Consider the following 11,697-nt stretch of genomic DNA (forward strand, 5'->3'; position numbering starts at 1 on the left):
TGGATGAGCAGCTGGAACATCACCTGTTTTGTGTGTTGGCCTCAACAATTATTCTAGACTCGATGGCTCATCCTATGATGCGTCACAACATTGAAACCTTAGTCCATATCTAGGCACTAGTTTAAACACAGAGCCCTGATTCCCTATATAGGGCAATACTTTAGATGAGAGCCCTATTCCCTATATAGTGGTTAACTACTAGAGGACAAGTAGCCCTATTCCTATAGTAGTGCACACTTTAGACCAGAGTTCTCATCCCTATATTGTGCACTACTATAGACCAAGCCCTATTCCTAATAGTGCACTACTTTAGACCAGAGCCCTTATTCCAATATAAGTGCCACTTACTTTAGACCAGAGCCTCTATTCCCTATAGATTGCACTACTTTAGACAGAGCCCTATTCCTTATATAGTGCACTACTTTAGACCAGAGCCCGATTCCCTATAAATTGACACTACGTTAGACCCAGAGCCCCTATTCCCTATAAGGCACTACCTATTAGACCAGAGCCTATTCCCTATATATAGTGCACTACTTTAGGACCAGAGCCCTATTCCCTATACCAGTGCACTACACACTTTAGACCAGAGCCCTATTCCCTATATAGTGCACTACTTTAGACCAGAGCCTGTTCCCTAAGTGTGCATACTTTAGACAAGAGCCCTTGGCAATTATTTGCCCTATATAGTGTACTACTCTGGTCTAAAGTAGGCACTATATAGGGATAGGATGCTGATCGAGGACACTGTTGTATATGGTAATACCAGAAGAATACCTGCCTCGTCAAAACACCTCATTCCAAAATCATGGGCATTAATATGGAGTTGGTCCCCTCGTTGCTGTGACAACAGCCTCATCTTAGGAAGGCTTTCCACTTATTGATGTTGAACAGTGCTGCTATAACATCATCCACTCTTACTGGGAAGGCTTTCCAACAATGTTGGAACATGCTGCTATAACATCTCCACTCTTCTGGGAAGGCTTGCAACTAGATGTAGGCAACATTGCTGCTATCACAGCCTCAACTGCTTCTGGGAAGGCGTTACACTAGATGTAGGAAAAAACATGATGCCTTATAACAGCCTCCATCTTCTGGGAAGGCCTTTCCACTAGATGTTGAAAAATTGTGCCACTAGAACAGCCTCCACTCTTCTGGGAGGCTTTCCACTAGATATGGCACATTGCTGTGTGGACTTGCTTCCATTCAGCCACAGAGATTAGAGAGGTCCGGACACGATGTGGGGCGATTAGGCCTGGCTCACAGTCGCATTCCAATTCATCCCAAACGGTATTCCCTGTTCAATGCGGCGGTTGAGTCTGACTCTGTGCAGGCCAGTAAAGTTCTTCCACTCCGAGTGTTCGATATGGGACGATACCGAGTGTGTGAGCTCAGAGGAGAACCCAGACGTGCCCTGATGGAACCTATTCCCTAATCCAGTCTTGCACTACGTCTGACCCAGAGGCCCATAAGGGGGGCTAGTTGCACTTAGGGGAATATAGTGCTATTTGGGATACACGAACCGTGTCTTCGGTTCTACTGCCAAAATCATTGTAATATCAGCATGAAGACATTTTTATTTTTATTTTTTATTTTTTGGAAGGAATTAAATCCTGTTAAAAAACTGGATAAAATACAATGCTTGAATTTGACAGTTGACAGTTTATATTTAAAGACGAGACATTTCAACGAGAGGGAAAACTGTCGACGAGGTTGCCGTCCCAAATAGCACTACTTTCGAGTGACTCCTTTTTTTTTCGGGGAGATGCACTCGATGGTTATTTTTCATAGCAATGAATGTATTAGTTGATTAACATGTATGTGTGTAATTGCTGGTGACGGTATGCTCTTGGCTATTATGGGATGGGTAGTGGCTTAAACTCAAAGGTGCGCTGTGCGATATGACGTTGTCGGGCACCGGGGGACTTCCTGTTTAAAGACGAGCGACAATTAGAATCTTCCAAGGTGAGGCTGGGATTCAATCTGATCGCAGATTGTAGACAAATGTCCCAGCGTTTCGCAGAGATCCCCATTGCAGCAATACGCGGCTCAGTCAGAAATGTCCCAGCGTTTTCGCGAGATCCCCCATTCACAGTAAACGCGGCTCAGTCAGAAATGTCCCAGCGTTTCACAGAGATCCCCATTCACAGTAAACGCGGCTCAGTCAGAAATGTCCCCAGCGTTTAGCAGAGATCCCCATTCGCCAGTAAACGCGACGTCACCAAGCTGTAGAAATGTCTTTTTTAAAAGGCCTCAAAGCCTATAAACCCACGATCAGATTCAATCCCGGCCTGATTCTTCAGCCTAAAAGTGGAACTCCTGGCAGAATTGTATTATTTTGTTTGTTGTGATTTGTTGCTGGCCTGTAAACAGGAAGTTGCTCCTGCTATGTTTGATGATGTCATAATGCTGAGACTGGTTTAATCTCCACCAAATGGGCGGGAAAGGAAAATAAGGACATTAGCACACTTGCTAAAACATTATGTCCCATAAAGCACCCTATTCCTGTATAGTGCAATTACTTTAGACCAGTACCTATAGGGATAAAGTAGTGCACTACTTTTGGACCAGGGCTCATAGGATAAAGTAGGCACTACTTTTGACCAGGCCTAGGGACAAAGTAGTGCACTACTTTTGGACCAGGGCCTATAGGGACAAAGTAGTGCACTACTTTTGGACCAGGGCCTATAGGACAAAGTAGTGCACTACTTTGGACCAGGGCCTATAGGGACAAAGTAGTGCACTACTTTTGGACCAGGGCCTATAGGGACAAAGTAGTGCACTACTTTTGGACCAGGGCCTATAGGGACAAAGTAGTGCACTCACTTTGGACCAGGGCCTATAGGACAAAGTAGTGCACTACTTTTGACCAGGGCCTATAGGGACAAAGTAGTGCACTACTTTTGGACCAGGGCCTATAGGGACAAAGTAGTGCACTACTTTTGACCAGGGCCTATAGGGACAAAGTAGTGCACTACTTTTGACCAGGGCCTATAGGGACAAAGTAGTGCACTACTTTTGGACCAGGGCCTATAGGGACAAAGTAGTGCACTACTTTGGACCAGGGCCTATAGGGACAAAGTAGTGCACTACTTTTGGACCAGGGCCTATAGGGACAAAGTAGTGCACTACTTTTGACCAGGGCCTATAGGGACAAGTAGTGCACTTTTCTTGGATAAAAGTAGTGAACTATATAGGGAACAGGGTGCCGTTGGTGACAGACACTGTTTGGTTTTTTTTTCATAATTTATGCATCTTGAATTTTCTATTCCCGCTGTATAATGACTGTAAAGGTAGAATTGTATTTTTAAAAATGTTGGAAACAATAAATGTACATTTTGCGATTGGTTTAAATGTCTACATCACTCTACCTACTGTAGACCCTGTTTCAGTCTACATTACTCTACCTACTGTAGGCCCTCAGTCTACATCACTCCACCTACTGTAGGCCCTGTTTCAGTCTACATCACTCCACTACTGTAGGCCCTGTTTCAGTCTATATCACTCCACTACTGTAGGCCCTGTTTCAGTCTACATCACTCTACCTACTAGGTGTTTCAGTCTACATCACTCTACCTACTGTAGGCCCTGTTTCAGTCTACATCACTCCACCTACTGCACAGTCTCATTACTCTACCTACTGTAGGCCCTGTTTCAGTCTACATCACTCTACCTACTGTAGGCCCTGTTTCAGTCTACATCACTCTGCCTACTGTAGGTCTACATCATTCTACCTACTGTAGGCCCGGTTTCAGTCTACATCACTCTACCTACTGTAGGCCCTGTTTCAGTCTACATCACTCTACCTACTGTAGGCCCTGTTTCAGTCTACATCACTCACCTACTGTAGGCCCTGTTTCAGTCTACATCACTCTACCTACTGTAGTTTCAGTCTACATCACTCTACCTACTAGGCCCTGTTTCAGTCTACATCACTCCACCTACTGTAGGCCCTGTTTCAGTCTACATCACTCTACCTACTGCAGGCCCTGTTTCAGTCACATCACTCTACCTACTGTAGGCCCTGTTTCAGTCTACATCACTCTACCTACTGTAGGCCCTGTTTCAGTCTACATCACTCTACCTACTGTAGACCCTGTTTCAGTCTACATCACTCTACCTACTGTAGGCCCTGTTTCAGTCTACATCACTCTACCTACTGTAGGCCCTGTTTCAGTCTACATCACTCTACCTACTGTAGGCCCTGTTTCAGTCTACATCACTCTACCTACTGTAGGCCCTGTTTCAGTCTACATCACTCCACCTACTGTAGGCCCTGTTTCAGTCTACATCACTCTACCTACTGTAGGCCCTGTTTCAGTCTACATCACTCTACCTACTGTAGGCCCTGTTTCAGTCTACATCACTCTACCTACTAGGCCCTGTTTCAGTCTACATCACTCTACCTACTGCAGGCCCTGTTTCAGTCTACATCACTCTACCTACTGTAGGCCCTGTTTCAGTCTACATCACTCTACCTACTGTAGGCCCTGTTTCAGTCTACATCACTCCACCTACTGTAGGCCCTGTTTCAGTCTACATCACCACTCCACTACTGTAGGCCCTAGTCTATATTCCACTACTGTAGGCCCTGTTTCAGTCTACATCACTCTACCTACTGTAGGCCCTGTTTCAGTCTACATCACTCTACCTACTGTAGGCCCTGTTTCAGTCTACATCACTCCACCTACTGCAGGCCCTGTTTTCAGTCTACATTACTCTACCTACTGTAGGCCCTGTTTCAGTCTACATCACTCTACCTACTGTAGGCCCTGTTTCAGTCTACATCACTCTGCCTACTGTAGGCCCGGTTTCAGTCTACATCATTCTACCTACTGTAGGCCCGGTTTCAGTCTACATCACTCTACCTACTGTAGGCCCTGTTTCAGTCTACATCACTCTACCTACTGTAGGCCCTGTTTCAGTCTACATCACTCTACCTACTGTAGGCCCTGTTTCAGTCTACATCACTCCACCTACTGTAGGCCCTGTTTCAGTCTACATCACTCTACCTACTGTAGGCCCTGTTTCAGTCTACATCACTCCACCTACTGCAGGCCCTGTTTCAGTCTACATCACTACCTACTGCAGGCCCTGTTTCAGTCTACATCACTCTACCTACTGTAGGCCCTGTTTCAGTCTACATCACTCTACCTACTGTAGGCCCTGTTTCAGTCTACATCACTCTACCTACTGTAGACCCTGTTTCAGTCTACATCACTCTACCTACTGTAGGCCCTGTTTCAGTCTACATCACTCTACCTACTGTAGGCCCTGTTTCAGTCTACATCACTCTACCTACTGTAGGCCCTGTTTCAGTTACATCACTCTACCTACTGTAGGCCCTGTTTCAGTCTACATCACTCTACCTACTGTAGGCCCTGTTTCAGTCTACATCACTCTACCTACTGTAGGCCCTGTTTCAGTCTACATCACTCTACCTACTGTAGGCCCTGTTTCAGTCTACATCACTCTACCTACTGTAGGCCCTGTTTCAGTCTACATCACTCTACCTACTGCAGGCCCTGTTTCAGTCTACATCACTCTACCTACTGTAGGCCCTGTTTCAGTCTACATCACTCTACCTACTGTAGGCCCTGTTTCAGTCTACATCACTCCACCTACTGTAGGCCCTGTTTCAGTTCATCACTCCACCTACTGTAGGCCCTGTTTCAGTCTACATCACCTACCTACTGTAGGCCCTGTTTCAGTCTACACATCACTCTACCTACTGTAGGCCCTGTTTCAGTCTACATCACTCTACCTACTGTAGGCCCTGTTTCAGTCTACATCACTCCACCTACTGTAGGCCCTGTTTCAGTCTACATCACTCTACCTACTGTAGGCCCTGTTTCAGTCTACATCACTCTACCTACTGTAGGCCCTGTTTCAGTCTACATCACTCTACCTACTGTAGGCCCTGTTTCAGTCTACATCACTCCACCTACTGTAGGCCCTGTTTCAGTCTACATCACTCTACCTACTGTAGGCCCTGTTTCAGTCTACATCACTCTACCTACTGTAGGCCCTGTTTCAGTCTACATCACTCTACCTACTGTAGGCCCTGTTTCAGTCCATCACTCTACCTACTGTAGGCCCGGTTTCAGTCTACATCACTCTACCTACTGTAGGCCCTGTTTCAGTCTACATCACTCTACCTACTGTAGGCCCTGTTTCAGTCTACATCACTCTACCTACTGTAGGCCCTGTTTCAGTCTACATCACTCTACCTACTGTAGGCCCTGTTTCAGTCTACATCACTCCACCTACTGTAGGCCCTGTTTCAGTCTACATCACTCTACCTACTGTAGGCCCTGTTTAAGTCTACATCACTCTACCTACTGTAGGCCCTGTTTCAGTCTGCATCACTCTACCTACTGTAGGCCCTGTTTCAGTCTACATCACTCACCTACTGTAGGCCCTGTTTCAGTTTACATTACTCTACCTACTGTAGGCCCTGTTTCAGTCTACATCACTCCACCTACTGTAGGCCCTGTTTCAGTCTACATCACTCCACCTACTGTAGGCCCTGTTTCAGTCTACATCACTCTACCTACTGTAGGCCCTGTTTCAGTCTACATCACTCTACCTACTGTAGGCCCTGTTTCAGTCTACATCACTCTACCTACTGTAGGCCCTGTTTCAGTCTACATCACTCTACCTACTGTAGGCCCTGTTTCAGTCTACATCACTCTACCTACTGTAGGCCCTGTTTCAGTCTACATCACTCTCCACCTACTGTAGGCCCTGTTTCAGTCTACATTACTCTACCTACTGTAGGCCCTGTTTCAGTCTACATCACTCTACCTACTGTAGGCCCTGTTTCAGTCTACATCACTCTACCTACTGTAGGCCCTGTTTCAGTCTACATCACTCTACCTACTGTAGGCCCTGTTTCAGTCTACATCACTCTACCTACTGTAGGCCCTGTTTCAGTCTACATCACTCTACCTACTGTAGGCCCTGTTTCAGTCTACATCACTCTACCTACTGTTTCAGTTGTTTGTTTAATCTTTTTAGTCGCCTCAAAGTCATGAAGATGGACAGGACATGTTAGAGAGAAGGAATAAAGAACCGAATGAAAGAAAGATGAAAGAAAGAAGAATGAAAGAAAAGAGAACTGTAACAGTTGTCTTAATTCTCCACTAGATGGCGCACGGCTCAGTTATAATCTTTGTCCAAATCTCTGGCAGTCCGTTTGTGTGCCTGACACACAGTGCCCGTACAGGTTTGTGTGCGGGAGGGAGGTTTGCCATGGCGGGGCAGCCCAGTGTCCACATCGAGTTCTCGGGTGGGTGGGTGGGGGGATCATCATGATCCGTCTGTTACAGTGTCCAGGTATGTGAACCAGTCGCTCTGTCCGTCTTCGATGTGCTCCTCTACTCCTCATTACGCAACGCAGACAGTAGTCCTATTTGTTTCTATAACATTGTATTACTTTTATTTTGAAGTATAAAGATTATAATACATAGAATACATTTGTGGAGTCTTTAAGAACAGAATATTCAAGTGATAAAAAATGGTTTAGCGAAGAGACTCTATCACAAGCTTGTTGAAGAGACAACTGTCTAACTATCCAAAGGAGTGCCTGTAATCCTCCCCAACTCCGTTCCAGCATTTACCGAGAATCTCTTTCTGTCAGGCTTTTCGTTTCTCTCTTTTTATTACCGCATTCTCGGGATGCGGGTGTTCCTGTTCGCTGCGACGGTATTTTTTTAACGCACAAGCTCACCGGGTCCGTAGCCGAGTCCAGCTCCAAAAGTGTTCCTCCCAGTGCGACGTGAGCGTGTCCTAGTCCGAACTGCCCCAGCGGGTATGTCCCAGACCGGTGCAACTGTTGCCTGGTGTGTTCCCGGGGCGAGGATGAACTCTGTGGCCGGAAAAACGACCGGCCGTGTGGGGACGGCTTAGAGTGTAGGTCCCCTAACGCTCCTAACGCTCCTAACAAAGGCCCGTCGGGGAAGCGGAGCTCCAAACGGAGGCTGTGTCAGTGTAAGATGGGGTATAAGGTGTGTGGTAGCGACGGAAAGACGTACGGGAACGTGTGTCGGATGAAGGCTGCCAGCCGGAAAGCTCTTCAGAAGGAAAGGGAGGCCATCACCCAAGCACACAAGGGACCCTGTCCATCAGGTAAGTCCTATCCGTTAGCCTATAGTCTAGCTCTCACCCAGGCGTTACGTGCGGCCTGAGTTGCGTTTTATTTTTGAGTACCATGGCAGCTCTAAGCTGTATTTGAAGAAGGCCCTGTCCATATGTAAAGCTCTGGGCCAGAGCTAGCATATACCGTGCATTGTTAAGGTCCTCAGACACCTTGACTTTTTACACATTTTGTTACATTACAGCCTTATTCTAAAATTGATTAAACTCTACACACAATACCATATAATGACAAAGCAAAAACTGTTTTAAAAAAAAAACATTTTTGCAAACTAATAAACTCGCAAAAAACAAGTTTATTTTCAGCAAACTTAACATGTGTAAAAATGTGTATGAACATAACAAGATTCAACAAGGTTGGAAGGGGAGCGTCGCTGTGCAGCTATTTTCAGGTCTCTCCAGAGATGTTCCATCAGGCTCTGTCAGGTTGGATGGGGAGCGTCTCTGTGCAGCTATTTTCAGATCTCTCCAGAGATGTTCCATCAGGCTCTGTCAGGTTGGATGGGGAGCGTCTCTGTGCAGCTATTTTCAGGTCTCTCCAGAGATGTTCCATCAGGCTCTGTCAGGTTGGATGGGGAGCGTCTCTGTGCAGCTATTTTCAGATCTCTCCAGAGATGTTCCATCAGGCTCTGTCAGGCTGGATGGGGAGCGTCTCTGTGCAGCTATTTTCAGATCTCTCCAGAGATGTTCCATCAGGCTCTGGCTGATGTCAAGGACATTCAGAGACTTGTCCCGAAGCCACTCCTGTGTTGACTTGTCTGTGTGCTTAGAGTCGTTGTCCTGTTGGAAGGGGAACCTTTGCCCCAGTCTGAGGTCCTGACCACTCTGGAGCCGGTTTTCATCAAGGATCTCTCTGTACTTTGCTCTGTTCATCTTTCCCTTGATCCTGATTAGTCTCCCAGTCCCTTTCGCTGAAAAACACCCCTAAATCATGATGCTGCCATCACATGCTTCACTGTAGGGATGGTGCCAGGTGTCCTCCAGATGTGACTCTTTGTTTCATCAGACCAGAAAATCTTGTTTCTCATGGTCTGAGAGTCTTTTAGGTGCCTTTTGGCAAACTCCAAGTGGGCTGTCATGTGCCTTTTACTGAGTGGCTTCTGTCTGGCCACTTTACCATAAATGCCTGATTGGTGGAGTGCCTCAGAGATGGTTGTCCTTCTGGAAGGTTCTCCCATCTCCACAGAGGAACTCTGGATCTCTGTCAGTGTGACCATCGGGTTCTTGGTCACCTCCCTGGCCAAGGCCCTTCTCCCCCGATTGCTCAGTTTGGTGTCTTGGTGTTTGAGTCTTAGTGGGTCAAAACTTCTTCCAATAAGTTATAACAATAAATTGGCCTAAAGTTAAAGAACTAATACAATAAACTAGTCTACAGTTATAGGACTATAACAATAAACTAGTCTACAGTTATAGGACTATAACAATAAACTAGTCTACAGTTATAGGACTATAACAATAAACTAGTCTACAGTTAGACTATAACAATAAACAATAAACTAGTCTACAATGCAGTAATAACGAGCAAGTAATCTAACTAACAATTCCAAAAAAACTACTGTCTTATACACAGTTATAGGACTATAACAATAAACTAGTCTACAGTTATAGGACTATAACAATAATCTAGTCTACAGTTAGACTGTAACAATAAACTAGTCTACAGTTAAAGGACTATAACAATAAACTAGTCTACAGTTATAGGACTATAACAATAAACTAGTCTACAGTTATAGGACTATAACAATAAACTAGTCTACAGTTATAGGACTATAACAATAAACTAGTCTACAGTTATAGGACTATAACAATAAACTAGTCTACAGTTATAGGACTATAACACTAAACTAGTCTACGGTTATAGGACTATAACAATAAACTAGTCTACGGTTAAAGGACTATAACAATAAACTAGTCTACAGTTATAGGACTATAACAATAAACTAGTCTACAGTTATAGGACTATAACAATAAACTAGTCTACAGTTATAGGACTATAACAATAAACTAGTCTACAGTTATAGGACTATAACAATAAACTAGTCTACAGTTAAAGGACTATAACAATAAACTAGTCTACAGTTATAGGACTATAACAATAAACTAGTCTACAGTTATAGGACTATAACAATAAACTAGTCTACAGTTATAGGACTATAACAATAAACTAGTCTACAGTTATAGGACTATAACAATAAACTAGTCTACAGTTATAGGACTATAACAATAAACTAGTCTACAGTTATAGGACTATAACAATAAACTAGTCTACAGTTATACTATAACAATAAACTAGTCTACAGTTAGACTATAACAATAAACTAGTCTACAGTTATAGGACTATAACACTAAACTAGTCTACAGTTATAGGACTATAACACTAAACTAGTCTACAGTTAGACTATAACAATAAACTAGTCTACAGTTATAGGACTATAACAATAAACTAGTCTACAGTTAAAGGACTATAACAATAAATTAGGCTTATTGTTTTTGACCTATAAAAACCCAATCTTCCCATGTCATTTATTTCTCCTATGGATTCTGGCCCAATCAGAACTGTTGTTTCTTAGGCTATACTTGATTAGCCTATCACAGCCCTACAGTCATTAACAGGGCTGAGTTTGAATGTTCAACATTGGTTTTCTGAAGTTGTAGGCTATTTGCTTATGAGATTGCCTTTTATAGAAACCTAATTTGAGATGATTTATCTGAGCATGTTTCGTATTCCACCATGGAATGTAGAAGTAAGGTTCTAATGAGGAGGGCTGTGAATAATGGGTTCTAACGGTTCTGCTGAGCCACTTCTTCTGTGGTTTATGTTAGTAGAGAAATGCCTTGGCAGTGATTCACCTTTCACTCTTCCTTTGTATATAGAGTTACTATAACAACAATATTCACTCTCTACTCCTCCTCTTCTCTCCTCCTCTTCCTCTTCCTCCTCATCCTCCTCTTCTCTTCTTCCTCCTCTTCTCTCCTACTGTTCCTCCTCCTCTTCTCTTCTTCCTCCTCTCCTCTCCTACTGTTCCTCCTCCTCTTCTCTTCTTCCTCCTCTTCTCTCCTACTGTTCCTCTTCCTCCTCATCCACCTGTTCTCTCCTTCCTCCTCTTCTCTCCTACTGTTCCTCCTCTTCTCTTCTTCCTCCTCTTCTCTCCTACTGTTCCTCCTCCTCCTCCTGTTCTCTTCTTCCTCCTCTTCTCTCCTTCCTCCTCTTCTCTCCTTCCTCCTCTTCTCTCCTACTGTTCCTCCTCTTCTCTTCTTCCTCCTCTTCTCTCCTACTGTTCCTCCTCTTCTCTCCTACTGTTCCTCCTCCTCCTCTTCTCTTCTTCCTCCTCTTCTCTCCTACTGTTCCTCCTCTTCTCTCCTACTGTTCCTCCTCCTCCTCTTCTCTTCTTCCTCCTCTTCTCTCCTACTGTTCCTCCTCTTCTCTTCTTCCTCCTCTTCTCTCCTACTGTTCCTCCTCCTCCTCTTCTCTTCTTCCTCCTCTTCTCTCCTACTGTTCCTCCTCTTCTCTTCTTCCTCTTCTTCTCTCCTACTGTTCCT

General features: G+C 44.6%; 1 pseudogene; it reads left to right on the plus strand.

The window, feature by feature from the left end:
• The first annotated feature begins 7,254 nt into the window (after positions 1-7,254).
• Positions 7,255-11,697, plus strand: part of LOC121843804 — a 24,005-nt pseudogene continuing 19,562 nt past the window's right edge.

This window comes from Oncorhynchus tshawytscha, unplaced genomic scaffold (assembly GCF_018296145.1).
Source record: "Oncorhynchus tshawytscha isolate Ot180627B unplaced genomic scaffold, Otsh_v2.0 Un_contig_5508_pilon_pilon, whole genome shotgun sequence".
Lineage (NCBI taxonomy): Eukaryota > Metazoa > Chordata > Actinopteri > Salmoniformes > Salmonidae > Oncorhynchus > Oncorhynchus tshawytscha.